This window comes from Lissotriton vulgaris, chromosome 4_1 (assembly GCF_964263255.1).
Source record: "Lissotriton vulgaris chromosome 4_1, aLisVul1.2, whole genome shotgun sequence".
NCBI classification, from domain to species: domain Eukaryota; kingdom Metazoa; phylum Chordata; class Amphibia; order Caudata; family Salamandridae; genus Lissotriton; species Lissotriton vulgaris.
The window spans coordinates 519,570,535-519,585,653 of record NC_141691.1 but is presented as its reverse complement, the minus strand read 5'-3'; the positions used below and the strand labels follow the sequence as shown (position 1 = coordinate 519,585,653).

Here is a 15,119-nt window from a genome sequence, read left to right as displayed (position 1 = left end):
AGGCAGACACCTGCAGTACCTGTTAAGCTCCAAAGCCTGTACATTCCCAAGATGCAACAGGTCACTATGCAAATCAGGCAGCCCTTGCCACACCCTCCCCGCCTCTGGCCTCTGCCGCTTTCCGTACGTGCAGCTCAGCTTTTTCTTACCCAGAGGCAGACTTCCGTTTTAGCAAACAGGTGGGTTGCAGTGGGTCCAGGACGCCATTTGGAGACAAAGCCTGCGGCCCAGTCAAAGGAGGACTACCTGCCACAGGCCATGGGGTCAGAAGCCTACAAAAGGAAGCGCGCCTCGGAATACAGGATCTCACTTGCTCAAGAGCCTTGCCTCCCACCATGGGAAGCAGCTCTAAAGGAACCTTGCGAAAATCATATTTTGAGCGATACTGCGTCATGCTAGGCAAATTGTGAGTCAGAAAAGCAACTTCATTTTGAGAAGCCCTGACCTACGGGAAGGAAAAGCTTTCAAGGTCAGAAGAGGGACTTTTCCCTGACCGGGAATCGAACCCAGGCCGCGGCGGTGAGAGCGCCGAATCCTAACCACTAGACCACCAGGGAGCCCAGAGCCGTGCAGCAAAAGTTCATACACTGCTCTCCGAGTGACAAAGCTCATGGGGGCTGAAAACATATTTTATTCTACAGCAAATATGAATCGGAACTTAATCCTCATGATGCCACCAGACTGCCTGTCACTTCCAGGCACAGGCCATCCTCTCCCCCTTGCTACTGAACCGATGAATTCCTGCACAATCAGGATCCCCGGGAAAACACAAGAGGGACACCTAGTGGCTGCTGATGGCGCACAGACAGCTGGTACACCTTCTCTCACCTATCTCGTTATTCAGCTTGCTGGAAGAATACATTGCGCTTAAGCGATTCAAGAGTGCAAAGGAGAAGAGTGCTCCAAAGTAGATGTATGCATCACAGCAGGGTTTTCCAGCAATTTACCTTTCTGTTGAGCTGGTACTGCACTTCACGCCAACATAGAGCACCTGACTGGGTGGGGGACTGCGTGCGCACAAAGGTGGCTTAGGTCAATGGGGGCAAAGCAACCTGGGGCACAGGAGAACAAGCCCCATTCCTCCGCTTTCATCTATTGGGAGGGGTGCCTTTTTAAAGACCTTCTTTTAAAAAAGATACACAGACAAATTAAGCAATCTATGCTTTAGAGGGATCTTCCCTGACCGGGAATCGAACCCGGGCCGCGGCGGTGAAAGCGCCGAATCCTAGCCACTAGACCACCAGGGAGTAGATGCTCTAGTGTGCCTGCCTTGCTCACCCCCTTATTGTGACTAAGCTAACTCCAATATAAAAATTAACGGTAAGGTCCGAGTGGGAGAAAGTTAGGTGTCACACAGTGTGTTTGTTATAAGCAATTACTTTTAACCTCCTGCAAAAGCCTTTTAACTCTGCAATCACCTCTTGCTGGACAGCTGGTGCTACAGCAGCAAGCATAAAAAGGGAGTTGAAGAAAGTAAATCCTTGGGTCTCACCAGGGTGGCCGAGTGGTTAAGGCGTTGGACTTAAGATCCAATGGACGTTTGTCCGCATGGGCTCGAGCCCCATTCCTGGTATGGGTTTTCAGCAGGTTTGTAGGAACGTGCAGATGCTTTTGAAAAGCATTTTCCTCCGCCCTCCTCGGCCTCCCACTGCCCCTCCCCAACGGTCCCCATTCAAGCCTCAGGTGTGGAGTCTGCTGCTACTCTTCCACCAGCATGGATGCTTCCCAGAGCAATGAAGTGCCATCTACACAGAGCCCCTGCCTAGAGAAATACACCTCCTATGTCTTTTTCCACTATAGGGAGTAGGAGAAACTGATTGCTTCCTGGGCAACATGGGTCTGCCGCTAGAATTTGCAGATTTCTCCCCTTTTTTTGATTTACGCCTACAGGCTCTCCCTTCCCAGTGGAGCAGGATCTGCTGATGCAGGCCCGGCTGGCTCAAACGTGCAAAGGGTTCTCCACAGGCCTCTGGGAAAGAAATTGAGCAGAGTTTCCTGCCCCGCCTCCTCTCGCCTTCCGAACGGGCAATGCCCTGACGGGTCCCCCACAACCTATCCTGCCCATGCCCACACCCCTGTATATGAGGGTGACCCATGTCCCTCACCCTCCATGCTCGAATGGAAGGCCTGTGTGTCCTGAGGGGAGCACCAGACAGGCATCTCTCAGGCCAGGCAGACACCTGCAGTACCTGTTAAGCTCCAAAGCCTGTACATTCCCAAGATGCAACAGGTCACTATGCAAATCAGGCAGCCCTTGCCACACCCTCCCCGCCTCTGGCCTCTGCCGCTTTCCGTACGTGCAGCTCAGCTTTTTCTTACCCAGAGGCAGACTTCCGTTTTAGCAAACAGGTGGGTTGCAGTGGGTCCAGGACGCCATTTGGAGACAAAGCCTGCGGCCCAGTCAAAGGAGGACTACCTGCCACAGGCCATGGGGTCAGAAGCCTACAAAAGGAAGCGCGCCTCGGAATACAGGATCTCACTTGCTCAAGAGCCTTGCCTCCCACCATGGGAAGCAGCTCTAAAGGAACCTTGCGAAAATCATATTTTGAGCGATACTGCGTCATGCTAGGCAAATTGTGAGTCAGAAAAGCAACTTCATTTTGAGAAGCCCTGACCTACGGGAAGGAAAAGCTTTCAAGGTCAGAAGAGGGACTTTTCCCTGACCGGGAATCGAACCCGGGCCGCGGCGGTGAAAGCGCCGAATCCTAGCCACTAGACCACCAGGGAGTAGATGCTCTAGTGTGCCTGCCTTGCTCACCCCCTTATTGTGACTAAGCTAACTCCAATATAAAAATTAACGGTAAGGTCTGAGTGGGAGAAAGTTAGGTGTCACACAGTGTGTTTGTTATAAGCAATTACTTTTAACCTCCTGCAAAAGCCTTTTAACTCTGCAATCACCTCTTGCTGGACAGCTGGTGCTACAGCAGCAAGCATAAAAAGGGAGTTGAAGAAAGTAAATCCTTGGGTCTCACCAGGGTGGCCGAGTGGTTAAGGCGTTGGACTTAAGATCCAATGGACGTTTGTCCGCATGGGTTCGAGCCCCATTCCTGGTATGGGTTTTCAGCAGGTTTGTAGGAACGTGCAGATGCTTTTGAAAAGCATTTTCCTCCGCCCTCCTCGGCCTCCCACTGCCCCTCCCCAACGGTCCCCATTCAAGCCTCAGGTGTGGAGTCTGCTGCTACTCTTCCACCAGCATGGATGCTTCCCAGAGCAATGAAGTGCCATCTACACAGAGCCCCTGCCTAGAGAAATACACCTCCTATGTCTTTTTCCACTATAGGGAGTAGGAGAAAGGGATTGCTTCCTGGGCAACATGGGTCTGCCGCTAGAATTTGCAGATTTCTCCCCTTTTTTTGATTTACGCCTACAGGCTCTCCCTTCCCAGTGGAGCAGGATCTGCTGATGCAGGCCCGGCTGGCTCAAACGTGCAAAGGGTTCTCCACAGGCCTCTGGGAAAGAAATTGAGCAGAGTTTCCTGCCCCGCCTCCTCTCGCCTTCCGAACGGGCAATGCCCTGACGGGTCCCCCACAACCTATCCTGCCCATGCCCACACCCCTGTATATGAGGGTGACCCATGTCCCTCACCCTCCATGCTCGAATGGAAGGCCTGTGTGTCCTGAGGGGAGCACCAGACAGGCATCTCTCAGGCCAGGCAGACACCTGCAGTACCTGTTAAGCTCCAAAGCCTGTACATTCCCAAGATGCAACAGGTCACTATGCAAATCAGGCAGCCCTTGCCACACCCTCCCCGCCTCTGGCCTCTGCCGCTTTCCGTACGTGCAGCTCAGCTTTTTCTTACCCAGAGGCAGACTTCCGTTTTAGCAAACAGGTGGGTTGCAGTGGGTCCAGGACGCCATTTGGAGACAAAGCCTGCGGCCCAGTCAAAGGAGGACTACCTGCCACAGGCCATGGGGTCAGAAGCCTACAAAAGGAAGCGCGCCTCGGAATACAGGATCTCACTTGCTCAAGAGCCTTGCCTCCCACCATGGGAAGCAGCTCTAAAGGAACCTTGCGAAAATCATATTTTGAGCGATACTGCGTCATGCTAGGCAAATTGTGAGTCAGAAAAGCAACTTCATTTTGAGAAGCCCTGACCTACGGGAAGGAAAAGCTTTCAAGGTCAGAAGAGGGACTTTTCCCTGACCGGGAATCGAACCCAGGCCGCGGCGGTGAGAGCGCCGAATCCTAACCACTAGACCACCAGGGAGCCCAGAGCCGTGCAGCAAAAGTTCATACACTGCTCTCCGAGTGACAAAGCTCATGGGGGCTGAAAACATATTTTATTCTACAGCAAATATGAATCGGAACTTAATCCTCATGATGCCACCAGACTGCCTGTCACTTCCAGGCACAGGCCATCCTCTCCCCCTTGCTACTGAACCGATGAATTCCTGCACAATCAGGATCCCCGGGAAAACACAAGAGGGACACCTAGTGGCTGCTGATGGCGCACAGACAGCTGGTACACCTTCTCTCACCTATCTCGTTATTCAGCTTGCTGGAAGAATACATTGCGCTTAAGCGATTCAAGAGTGCAAAGGAGAAGAGTGCTCCAAAGTAGATGTATGCATCACAGCAGGGTTTTCCAGCAATTTACCTTTCTGTTGAGCTGGTACTGCACTTCACGCCAACATAGAGCACCTGACTGGGTGGGGGACTGCGTGCGCACAAAGGTGGCTTAGGTCAATGGGGGCAAAGCAACCTGGGGCACAGGAGAACAAGCCCCATTCCTCCGCTTTCATCTATTGGGAGGGGTGCCTTTTTAAAGACCTTCTTTTAAAAAAGATACACAGACAAATTAAGCAATCTATGCTTTAGAGGGATCTTCCCTGTCCGGGAATCGAACCCGGGCCGCGGCGGTGAAAGCGCCGAATCCTAGCCACTAGACCACCAGGGAGTAGATGCTCTAGTGTGCCTGCCTTGCTCACCCCCTTATTGTGACTAAGCTAACTCCAATATAAAAATTAACGGTAAGGTCCGAGTGGGAGAAAGTTAGGTGTCACACAGTGTGTTTGTTATAAGCAATTACTTTTAACCTCCTGCAAAAGCATTTTAACTCTGCAATCACCTCTTGCTGGACAGCTGGTGCTACAGCAGCAAGCATAAAAAGGGAGTTGAAGAAAGTAAATCCTTGGGTCTCACCAGGGTGGCCGAGTGGTTAAGGCGTTGGACTTAAGATCCAATGGACGTTTGTCCGCATGGGCTCGAGCCCCATTCCTGGTATGGGTTTTCAGCAGGTTTGTAGGAACGTGCAGATGCTTTTGAAAAGCATTTTCCTCCGCCCTCCTCGGCCTCCCACTGCCCCTCCCCAACGGTCCCCATTCAAGCCTCAGGTGTGGAGTCTGCTGCTACTCTTCCACCAGCATGGATGCTTCCCAGAGCAATGAAGTGCCATCTACACAGAGCCCCTGCCTAGAGAAATACACCTCCTATGTCTTTTTCCACTATAGGGAGTAGGAGAAACTGATTGCTTCCTGGGCAACATGGGTCTGCCGCTCGAATTTGCAGATTTCTCCCCTTTTTTTGATTTACGCCTACAGGCTCTCCCTTCCCAGTGGAGCAGGATCTGCTGATGCAGGCCCGGCTGGCTCAAACGTGCAAAGGGTTCTCCACAGGCCTCTGGGAAAGAAATTGAGCAGAGTTTCCTGCCCCGCCTCCTCTCGCCTTCCGAACGGGCTTCCAAACGGGCAATGCCCTGACGGGTCCCCCACAACCTATCCTGCCCATGCCCACACCCCTGTATATGAGGGTGACCCATGTCCCTCACCCTTCATGCTCGAATGGAAGGCCTGTGTGTCCTGAGGGGAGCACCAGACAGGCATCTCTCAGGCCAGGCAGACACCTGCAGTACCTGTTAAGCTCCAAAGCCTGTACATTCCCAAGATGCAACAGGTCACTATGCAAATCAGGCAGCCCTTGCCACACCCTCCCCGCCTCTGGCCTCTGCCGCTTTCCGTACGTGCAGCTCAGCTTTTTCTTACCCAGAGGCAGACTTCCGTTTTAGCAAACAGGTGGGTTGCAGTGGGTCCAGGACGCCATTTGGAGACAAAGCCTGCGGCCCAGTCAAAGGAGGACTACCTGCCACAGGCCATGGGGTCAGAAGCCTACAAAAGGAAGCGCGCCTCGGAATACAGGATCTCACTTGCTCAAGAGCCTTGCCTCCCACCATGGGAAGCAGCTCTAAAGGAACCTTGCGAAAATCATATTTTGAGCGATACTGCGTCATGCTAGGCAAATTGTGAGTCAGAAAAGCAACTTCATTTTGAGAAGCCCTGACCTACGGGAAGGAAAAGCTTTCAAGGTCAGAAGAGGGACTTTTCCCTGACCGGGAATCGAACCCGGGCCGCGGCGGTGAAAGCGCCGAATCCTAGCCACTAGACCACCAGGGAGTAGATGCTCTAGTGTGCCTGCCTTGCTCACCCCCTTATTGTGACTAAGCTAACTCCAATATAAAAATTAACGGTAAGGTCCGAGTGGGAGAAAGTTAGGTGTCACACAGTGTGTTTGTTATAAGCAATTACTTTTAACCTCCTGCAAAAGCCTTTTAACTCTGCAATCACCTCTTGCTGGACAGCTGGTGCTACAGCAGCAAGCATAAAAAGGGAGTTGAAGAAAGTAAATCCTTGGGTCTCACCAGGGTGGCCGAGTGGTTAAGGCGTTGGACTTAAGATCCAATGGACGTTTGTCCGCATGGGCTCGAGCCCCATTCCTGGTATGGGTTTTCAGCAGGGTTGTAGGAACGTGCAGATGCTTTTGAAAAGCATTTTCCACCGCCCTCCTCGGCCTCCCACTGCCCCTCCCCAACGGTCCCCATTCAAGCCTCAGGTGTGGAGTCTGCTGCTACTCTTCCACCAGCATGGATGCTTCCCAGAGCAATGAAGTGCCATCTACACAGAGCCCCTGCCTAGAGAAATACACCTCCTATGTCTTTTTCCACTATAGGGAGTAGGAGAAACTGATTGCTTCCTGGGCAACATGGGTCTGCCGCTAGAATTTGCAGATTTCTCCCCTTTTTTTGATTTACGCCTACAGGCTCTCCCTTCCCAGTGGAGCAGGATCTGCTGATGCAGGCCCGGCTGGCTCAAACGTGCAAAGGGTTCTCCACAGGCCTCTGGGAAAGAAATTGAGCAGAGTTTCCTGCCCCGCCTCCTCTCGCCTTCCGAACGGGCAATGCCCTGACGGGTCCCCCACAACCTATCCTGCCCATGCCCACACCCCTGTATATGAGGGTGACCCATGTCCCTCACCCTCCATGCTCGAATGGAAGGCCTGTGTGTCCTGAGGGGAGCACCAGACAGGCATCTCTCAGGCCAGGCAGACACCTGCAGTACCTGTTAAGCTCCAAAGCCTGTACATTCCCAAGATGCAACAGGTCACTATGCAAATCAGGCAGCCCTTGCCACACCCTCCCCGCCTCTGGCCTCTGCCGCTTTCCGTACGTGCAGCTCAGCTTTTTCTTACCCAGAGGCAGACTTCCGTTTTAGCAAACAGGTGGGTTGCAGTGGGTCCAGGACGCCATTTGGAGACAAAGCCTGCGGCCCAGTCAAAGGAGGACTACCTGCCACAGGCCATGGGGTCAGAAGCCTACAAAAGGAAGCGCGCCTCGGAATACAGGATCTCACTTGCTCAAGAGCCTTGCCTCCCACCATGGGAAGCAGCTCTAAAGGAACCTTGCGAAAATCATATTTTGAGCGATACTGCGTCATGCTAGGCAAATTGTGAGTCAGAAAAGCAACTTCATTTTGAGAAGCCCTGACCTACGGGAAGGAAAAGCTTTCAAGGTCAGAAGAGGGACTTTTCCCTGACCGGGAATCGAACCCGGGCCGCGGCGGTGAAAGCGCCGAATCCTAGCCACTAGACCACCAGGGAGTAGATGCTCTAGTGTGCCTGCCTTGCTCACCCCCTTATTGTGACTAAGCTAACTCCAATATAAAAATTAACGGTAAGGTCCGAGTGGGAGAAAGTTAGGTGTCACACAGTGTGTTTGTTATAAGCAATTACTTTTAACCTCCTGCAAAAGCCTTTTAACTCTGCAATCACCTCTTGCTGGACAGCTGGTGCTACAGCAGCAAGCATAAAAAGGGAGTTGAAGAAAGTAAATCCTTGGGTCTCACCAGGGTGGCCGAGTGGTTAAGGCGTTGGACTTAAGATCCAATGGACGTTTGTCCGCATGGGCTCGAGCCCCATTCCTGGTATGGGTTTTCAGCAGGTTTGTAGGAACGTGCAGATGCTTTTGAAAAGCATTTTCCTCCGCCCTCCTCGGCCTCCCACTGCCCCTCCCCAACGGTCCCCATTCAAGCCTCAGGTGTGGAGTCTGCTGCTACTCTTCCACCAGCATGGATGCTTCCCAGAGGAATGAAGTGCCATCTACACAGAGCCCCTGCCTAGAGAAATACACCTCCTATGTCTTTTTCCACTATAGGGAGTAGGAGAAAGGGATTGCTTCCTGGGCAACATGGGTCTGCCGCTAGAATTTGCAGATTTCTCCCCTTTTTTTGATTTACGCCTACAGGCTCTCCCTTCCCAGTGGAGCAGGATCTGCTGATGCAGACCCGGCTGGCTCAAACGTGCAAAGGGTTCTCCACAGGCCTCTGGGAAAGAAATTGAGCAGAGTTTCCTGCCCCGCCTCCTCTCGCCTTCCGAACGGGCTTCCAAACGGGCAATGCCCTGACGGGTCCCCCACAACCTATCCTGCCCATGCCCACACCCCTGTATATGAGGGTGACCCATGTCCCTCACCCTTCATGCTCGAATGGAAGGCCTGTGTGTCCTGAGGGGAGCACCAGACAGGCATCTCTCAGGCCAGGCAGACACCTGCAGTACCTGTTAAGCTCCAAAGCCTGTACATTCCCAAGATGCAACAGGTCACTATGCAAATCAGGCAGCCCTTGCCACACCCTCCCCGCCTCTGGCCTGTGCCGCTTTCCGTACGTGCAGCTCAGCTTTTTCTTACCCAGAGGCAGACTTCCGTTTTAGCAAACAGGTGGGTTGCAGTGGGTCCAGGACGCCATTTGGAGACAAAGCCTGCGGCCCAGTCAAAGGAGGACTACCTGCCACAGGCCATGGGGTCAGAAGCCTACAAAAGGAAGCGCGCCTCGGAATACAGGATCTCACTTGCTCAAGAGCCTTGCCTCCCACCATGGGAAGCAGCTCTAAAGGAACCTTGCGAAAATCATATTTTGAGCGATACTGCGTCATGCTAGGCAAATTGTGAGTCAGAAAAGCAACTTCATTTTGAGAAGCCCTGACCTACGGGAAGGAAAAGCTTTCAAGGTCAGAAGAGGGACTTTTCCCTGACCGGGAATCGAACCCAGGCCGCGGCGGTGAGAGCGCCGAATCCTAACCACTAGACCACCAGGGAGCCCAGAGCCGTGCAGCAAAAGTTCATACACTGCTCTCCGAGTGACAAAGCTCATGGGGGCTGAAAACATATTTTATTCTACAGCAAATATGAATCGGAACTTAATCCTCATGATGCCACCAGACTGCCTGTCACTTCCAGGCACAGGCCATCCTCTCCCCCTTGCTACTGAACCGATGAATTCCTGCACAATCAGGATCCCCGGGAAAACACAAGAGGGACACCTAGTGGCTGCTGATGGCGCACAGACAGCTGGTACACCTTCTCTCACCTATCTCGTTATTCAGCTTGCTGGAAGAATACATTGCGCTTAAGCGATTCAAGAGTGCAAAGGAGAAGAGTGCTCCAAAGTAGATGTATGCATCACAGCAGGGTTTTCCAGCAATTTACCTTTCTGTTGAGCTGGTACTGCACTTCACGCCAACATAGAGCACCTGACTGGGTGGGGGACTGCGTGCGCACAAAGGTGGCTTAGGTCAATGGGGGCAAAGCAACCTGGGGCACAGGAGAACAAGCCCCATTCCTCCGCTTTCATCTATTGGGAGGGGTGCCTTTTTAAAGACCTTCTTTTAAAAAAGATACACAGACAAATTAAGCAATCTATGCTTTAGAGGGATCTTCCCTGACCGGGAATCGAACCCGGGCCGCGGCGGTGAAAGCGCCGAATCCTAGCCACTAGACCACCAGGGAGTAGATGCTCTAGTGTGCCTGCCTTGCTCACCCCCTTATTGTGACTAAGCTAACTCCAATATAAAAATTAACGGTAAGGTCCGAGTGGGAGAAAGTTAGGTGTCACACAGTGTGTTTGTTATAAGCAATTACTTTTAACCTCCTGCAAAAGCCTTTTAACTCTGCAATCACCTCTTGCTGGACAGCTGGTGCTACAGCAGCAAGCATAAAAAGGGAGTTGAAGAAAGTAAATCCTTGGGTCTCACCAGGGTGGCCGAGTGGTTAAGGCGTTGGACTTAAGATCCAATGGACGTTTGTCCGCATGGGCTCGAGCCCCATTCCTGGTATGGGTTTTCAGCAGGGTTGTAGGAACGTGCAGATGCTTTTGAAAAGCATTTTCCACCGCCCTCCTCGGCCTCCCACTGCCCCTCCCCAACGGTCCCCATTCAAGCCTCAGGTGTGGAGTCTGCTGCTACTCTTCCACCAGCATGGATGCTTCCCAGAGCAATGAAGTGCCATCTACACAGAGCCCCTGCCTAGAGAAATACACCTCCTATGTCTTTTTCCACTATAGGGAGTAGGAGAAACTGATTGCTTCCTGGGCAACATGGGTCTGCCGCTAGAATTTGCAGATTTCTCCCCTTTTTTTGATTTACGCCTACAGGCTCTCCCTTCCCAGTGGAGCAGGATCTGCTGATGCAGGCCCGGCTGGCTCAAACGTGCAAAGGGTTCTCCACAGGCCTCTGGGAAAGAAATTGAGCAGAGTTTCCTGCCCCGCCTCCTCTCGCCTTCCGAACGGGCAATGCCCTGACGGGTCCCCCACAACCTATCCTGCCCATGCCCACACCCCTGTATATGAGGGTGACCCATGTCCCTCACCCTCCATGCTCGAATGGAAGGCCTGTGTGTCCTGAGGGGAGCACCAGACAGGCATCTCTCAGGCCAGGCAGACACCTGCAGTACCTGTTAAGCTCCAAAGCCTGTACATTCCCAAGATGCAACAGGTCACTATGCAAATCAGGCAGCCCTTGCCACACCCTCCCCGCCTCTGGCCTCTGCCGCTTTCCGTACGTGCAGCTCAGCTTTTTCTTACCCAGAGGCAGACTTCCGTTTTAGCAAACAGGTGGGTTGCAGTGGGTCCAGGACGCCATTTGGAGACAAAGCCTGCGGCCCAGTCAAAGGAGGACTACCTGCCACAGGCCATGGGGTCAGAAGCCTACAAAAGGAAGCGCGCCTCGGAATACAGGATCTCACTTGCTCAAGAGCCTTGCCTCCCACCATGGGAAGCAGCTCTAAAGGAACCTTGCGAAAATCATATTTTGAGCGATACTGCGTCATGCTAGGCAAATTGTGAGTCAGAAAAGCAACTTCATTTTGAGAAGCCCTGACCTACGGGAAGGAAAAGCTTTCAAGGTCAGAAGAGGGACTTTTCCCTGACCGGGAATCGAACCCGGGCCGCGGCGGTGAAAGCGCCGAATCCTAGCCACTAGACCACCAGGGAGTAGATGCTCTAGTGTGCCTGCCTTGCTCACCCCCTTATTGTGACTAAGCTAACTCCAATATAAAAATTAACGGTAAGGTCCGAGTGGGAGAAAGTTAGGTGTCACACAGTGTGTTTGTTATAAGCAATTACTTTTAACCTCCTGCAAAAGCCTTTTAACTCTGCAATCACCTCTTGCTGGACAGCTGGTGCTACAGCAGCAAGCATAAAAAGGGAGTTGAAGAAAGTAAATCCTTGGGTCTCACCAGGGTGGCCGAGTGGTTAAGGCGTTGGACTTAAGATCCAATGGACGTTTGTCCGCATGGGCTCGAGCCCCATTCCTGGTATGGGTTTTCAGCAGGTTTGTAGGAACGTGCAGATGCTTTTGAAAAGCATTTTCCTCCGCCCTCCTCGGCCTCCCACTGCCCCTCCCCAACGGTCCCCATTCAAGCCTCAGGTGTGGAGTCTGCTGCTACTCTTCCACCAGCATGGATGCTTCCCAGAGCAATGAAGTGCCATCTACACAGAGCCCCTGCCTAGAGAAATACACCTCCTATGTCTTTTTCCACTATAGGGAGTAGGAGAAAGGGATTGCTTCCTGGGCAACATGGGTCTGCCGCTAGAATTTGCAGATTTCTCCCCTTTTTTTGATTTACGCCTACAGGCTCTCCCTTCCCAGTGGAGCAGGATCTGCTGATGCAGACCCGGCTGGCTCAAACGTGCAAAGGGTTCTCCACAGGCCTCTGGGAAAGAAATTGAGCAGAGTTTCCTGCCCCGCCTCCTCTCGCCTTCCGAACGGGCTTCCAAACGGGCAATGCCCTGACGGGTCCCCCACAACCTATCCTGCCCATGCCCACACCCCTGTATATGAGGGTGACCCATGTCCCTCACCCTTCATGCTCGAATGGAAGGCCTGTGTGTCCTGAGGGGAGCACCAGACAGGCATCTCTCAGGCCAGGCAGACACCTGCAGTACCTGTTAAGCTCCAAAGCCTGTACATTCCCAAGATGCAACAGGTCACTATGCAAATCAGGCAGCCCTTGCCACACCCTCCCCGCCTCTGGCCTCTGCCGCTTTCCGTACGTGCAGCTCAGCTTTTTCTTACCCAGAGGCAGACTTCCGTTTTAGCAAACAGGTGGGTTGCAGTGGGTCCAGGACGCCATTTGGAGACAAAGCCTGCGGCCCAGTCAAAGGAGGACTACCTGCCACAGGCCATGGGGTCAGAAGCCTACAAAAGGAAGCGCGCCTCGGAATACAGGATCTCACTTGCTCAAGAGCCTTGCCTCCCACCATGGGAAGCAGCTCTAAAGGAACCTTGCGAAAATCATATTTTGAGCGATACTGCGTCATGCTAGGCAAATTGTGAGTCAGAAAAGCAACTTCATTTTGAGAAGCCCTGACCTACGGGAAGGAAAAGCTTTCAAGGTCAGAAGAGGGACTTTTCCCTGACCGGGAATCGAACCCAGGCCGCGGCGGTGAGAGCGCCGAATCCTAACCACTAGACCACCAGGGAGCCCAGAGCCGTGCAGCAAAAGTTCATACACTGCTCTCCGAGTGACAAAGCTCATGGGGGCTGAAAACATATTTTATTCTACAGCAAATATGAATCGGAACTTAATCCTCATGATGCCACCAGACTGCCTGTCACTTCCAGGCACAGGCCATCCTCTCCCCCTTGCTACTGAACCGATGAATTCCTGCACAATCAGGATCCCCGGGAAAACACAAGAGGGACACCTAGTGGCTGCTGATGGCGCACAGACAGCTGGTACACCTTCTCTCACCTATCTCGTTATTCAGCTTGCTGGAAGAATACATTGCGCTTAAGCGATTCAAGAGTGCAAAGGAGAAGAGTGCTCCAAAGTAGATGTATGCATCACAGCAGGGTTTTCCAGCAATTTACCTTTCTGTTGAGCTGGTACTGCACTTCACGCCAACATAGAGCACCTGACTGGGTGGGGGACTGCGTGCGCACAAAGGTGGCTTAGGTCAATGGGGGCAAAGCAACCTGGGGCACAGGAGAACAAGCCCCATTCCTCCGCTTTCATCTATTGGGAGGGGTGCCTTTTTAAAGACCTTCTTTTAAAAAAGATACACAGACAAATTAAGCAATCTATGCTTTAGAGGGATCTTCCCTGACCGGGAATCGAACCCGGGCCGCGGCGGTGAAAGCGCCGAATCCTAGCCACTAGACCACCAGGGAGTAGATGCTCTAGTGTGCCTGCCTTGCTCACCCCCTTATTGTGACTAAGCTAACTCCAATATAAAAATTAACGGTAAGGTCCGAGTGGGAGAAAGTTAGGTGTCACACAGTGTGTTTGTTATAAGCAATTACTTTTAACCTCCTGCAAAAGCCTTTTAACTCTGCAATCACCTCTTGCTGGACAGCTGGTGCTACAGCAGCAAGCATAAAAAGGGAGTTGAAGAAAGTAAATCCTTGGGTCTCACCAGGGTGGCCGAGTGGTTAAGGCGTTGGACTTAAGATCCAATGGACGTTTGTCCGCATGGGCTCGAGCCCCATTCCTGGTATGGGTTTTCAGCAGGTTTGTAGGAACGTGCAGATGCTTTTGAAAAGCATTTTCCTCCGCCCTCCTCGGCCTCCCACTGCCCCTCCCCAACGGTCCCCATTCAAGCCTCAGGTGTGGAGTCTGCTGCTACTCTTCCACCAGCATGGATGCTTCCCAGAGCAATGAAGTGCCATCTACACAGAGCCCCTGCCTAGAGAAATACACCTCCTATGTCTTTTTCCACTATAGGGAGTAGGAGAAACTGATTGCTTCCTGGGCAACATGGGTCTGCCGCTAGAATTTGCAGATTTCTCCCCTTTTTTTGATTTACGCCTACAGGCTCTCCCTTCCCAGTGGAGCAGGATCTGCTGATGCAGGCCCGGCTGGCTCAAACGTGCAAAGGGTTCTCCACAGGCCTCTGGGAAAGAAATTGAGCAGAGTTTCCTGCCCCGCCTCCTCTCGCCTTCCGAACGGGCAATGCCCTGACGGGTCCCCCACAACCTATCCTGCCCATGCCCACACCCCTGTATATGAGGGTGACCCATGTCCCTCACCCTCCATGCTCGAATGGAAGGCCTGTGTGTCCTGAGGGGAGCACCAGACAGGCATCTCTCAGGCCAGGCAGACACCTGCAGTACCTGTTAAGCTCCAAAGCCTGTACATTCCCAAGATGCAACAGGTCACTATGCAAATCAGGCAGCCCTTGCCACACCCTCCCCGCCTCTGGCCTCTGCCGCTTTCCGTACGTGCAGCTCAGCTTTTTCTTACCCAGAGGCAGACTTCCGTTTTAGCAAACAGGTGGGTTGCAGTGGGTCCAGGACGCCATTTGGAGACAAAGCCTGCGGCCCAGTCAAAGGAGGACTACCTGCCACAGGCCATGGGGTCAGAAGCCTACAAAAGGAAGCGCGCCTCGGAATACAGGATCTCACTTGCTCAAGAGCCTTGCCTCCCACCATGGGAAGCAGCTCTAAAGGAACCTTGCGAAAATCATATTTTGAGCGATACTGCGTCATGCTAGGCAAATTGTGAGTCAGAAAAGCAACTTCATTTTGAGAAGCCCTGACCTACGGGAAGGAAAAGCTTTCAAGGTCAGAAGAGGGAC

The 15,119-nt window shown here is 52.7% G+C and overlaps 20 non-coding genes across 20 annotated transcripts; 8 read left to right on the top strand and 12 right to left on the bottom strand.

Annotated features, from left to right (window-relative positions):
* Nucleotides 1–485: 485 nt before the first annotated feature.
* On the bottom strand, nucleotides 486–557 carry TRNAE-CUC (transfer RNA glutamic acid (anticodon CUC)). Its single transcript has one exon. It is a non-coding gene; the product is annotated as a tRNA-Glu (tRNA).
* Nucleotides 558–1,175: 618 nt separating this feature from the next.
* On the bottom strand, nucleotides 1,176–1,247 carry TRNAE-UUC (transfer RNA glutamic acid (anticodon UUC)). Its single transcript has one exon. It is a non-coding gene; the product is annotated as a tRNA-Glu (tRNA).
* Nucleotides 1,248–1,490: 243 nt separating this feature from the next.
* On the top strand, nucleotides 1,491–1,573 carry TRNAL-UAA (transfer RNA leucine (anticodon UAA)). The gene has a single exon. It is a non-coding gene; the product is annotated as a tRNA-Leu (tRNA).
* Nucleotides 1,574–2,655: 1,082 nt separating this feature from the next.
* TRNAE-UUC (transfer RNA glutamic acid (anticodon UUC)) lies at nucleotides 2,656–2,727 on the bottom strand. The gene has a single exon. It is a non-coding gene; the product is annotated as a tRNA-Glu (tRNA).
* Nucleotides 2,728–2,970: 243 nt separating this feature from the next.
* TRNAL-UAA (transfer RNA leucine (anticodon UAA)) lies at nucleotides 2,971–3,053 on the top strand. Its single transcript has one exon. It is a non-coding gene; the product is annotated as a tRNA-Leu (tRNA).
* Nucleotides 3,054–4,135: 1,082 nt separating this feature from the next.
* On the bottom strand, nucleotides 4,136–4,207 carry TRNAE-CUC (transfer RNA glutamic acid (anticodon CUC)). Its single transcript has one exon. It is a non-coding gene; the product is annotated as a tRNA-Glu (tRNA).
* A 618-nt stretch (nucleotides 4,208–4,825) lies between these two features.
* Nucleotides 4,826–4,897, bottom strand: TRNAE-UUC (transfer RNA glutamic acid (anticodon UUC)). The gene has a single exon. It is a non-coding gene; the product is annotated as a tRNA-Glu (tRNA).
* Nucleotides 4,898–5,140: 243 nt separating this feature from the next.
* Nucleotides 5,141–5,223, top strand: TRNAL-UAA (transfer RNA leucine (anticodon UAA)). The gene has a single exon. It is a non-coding gene; the product is annotated as a tRNA-Leu (tRNA).
* Nucleotides 5,224–6,317: 1,094 nt separating this feature from the next.
* On the bottom strand, nucleotides 6,318–6,389 carry TRNAE-UUC (transfer RNA glutamic acid (anticodon UUC)). Its single transcript has one exon. It is a non-coding gene; the product is annotated as a tRNA-Glu (tRNA).
* Nucleotides 6,390–6,632: 243 nt separating this feature from the next.
* On the top strand, nucleotides 6,633–6,715 carry TRNAL-UAA (transfer RNA leucine (anticodon UAA)). Its single transcript has one exon. It is a non-coding gene; the product is annotated as a tRNA-Leu (tRNA).
* Nucleotides 6,716–7,797: 1,082 nt separating this feature from the next.
* TRNAE-UUC (transfer RNA glutamic acid (anticodon UUC)) lies at nucleotides 7,798–7,869 on the bottom strand. The gene has a single exon. It is a non-coding gene; the product is annotated as a tRNA-Glu (tRNA).
* Nucleotides 7,870–8,112: 243 nt separating this feature from the next.
* TRNAL-UAA (transfer RNA leucine (anticodon UAA)) lies at nucleotides 8,113–8,195 on the top strand. The gene has a single exon. It is a non-coding gene; the product is annotated as a tRNA-Leu (tRNA).
* Nucleotides 8,196–9,289: 1,094 nt separating this feature from the next.
* On the bottom strand, nucleotides 9,290–9,361 carry TRNAE-CUC (transfer RNA glutamic acid (anticodon CUC)). The gene has a single exon. It is a non-coding gene; the product is annotated as a tRNA-Glu (tRNA).
* A 618-nt stretch (nucleotides 9,362–9,979) lies between these two features.
* Nucleotides 9,980–10,051, bottom strand: TRNAE-UUC (transfer RNA glutamic acid (anticodon UUC)). Its single transcript has one exon. It is a non-coding gene; the product is annotated as a tRNA-Glu (tRNA).
* A 243-nt stretch (nucleotides 10,052–10,294) lies between these two features.
* TRNAL-UAA (transfer RNA leucine (anticodon UAA)) lies at nucleotides 10,295–10,377 on the top strand. The gene has a single exon. It is a non-coding gene; the product is annotated as a tRNA-Leu (tRNA).
* A 1,082-nt stretch (nucleotides 10,378–11,459) lies between these two features.
* On the bottom strand, nucleotides 11,460–11,531 carry TRNAE-UUC (transfer RNA glutamic acid (anticodon UUC)). Its single transcript has one exon. It is a non-coding gene; the product is annotated as a tRNA-Glu (tRNA).
* Nucleotides 11,532–11,774: 243 nt separating this feature from the next.
* Nucleotides 11,775–11,857, top strand: TRNAL-UAA (transfer RNA leucine (anticodon UAA)). Its single transcript has one exon. It is a non-coding gene; the product is annotated as a tRNA-Leu (tRNA).
* Nucleotides 11,858–12,951: 1,094 nt separating this feature from the next.
* TRNAE-CUC (transfer RNA glutamic acid (anticodon CUC)) lies at nucleotides 12,952–13,023 on the bottom strand. The gene has a single exon. It is a non-coding gene; the product is annotated as a tRNA-Glu (tRNA).
* A 618-nt stretch (nucleotides 13,024–13,641) lies between these two features.
* On the bottom strand, nucleotides 13,642–13,713 carry TRNAE-UUC (transfer RNA glutamic acid (anticodon UUC)). Its single transcript has one exon. It is a non-coding gene; the product is annotated as a tRNA-Glu (tRNA).
* A 243-nt stretch (nucleotides 13,714–13,956) lies between these two features.
* On the top strand, nucleotides 13,957–14,039 carry TRNAL-UAA (transfer RNA leucine (anticodon UAA)). The gene has a single exon. It is a non-coding gene; the product is annotated as a tRNA-Leu (tRNA).
* Nucleotides 14,040–15,119: the final 1,080 nt, after the last annotated feature.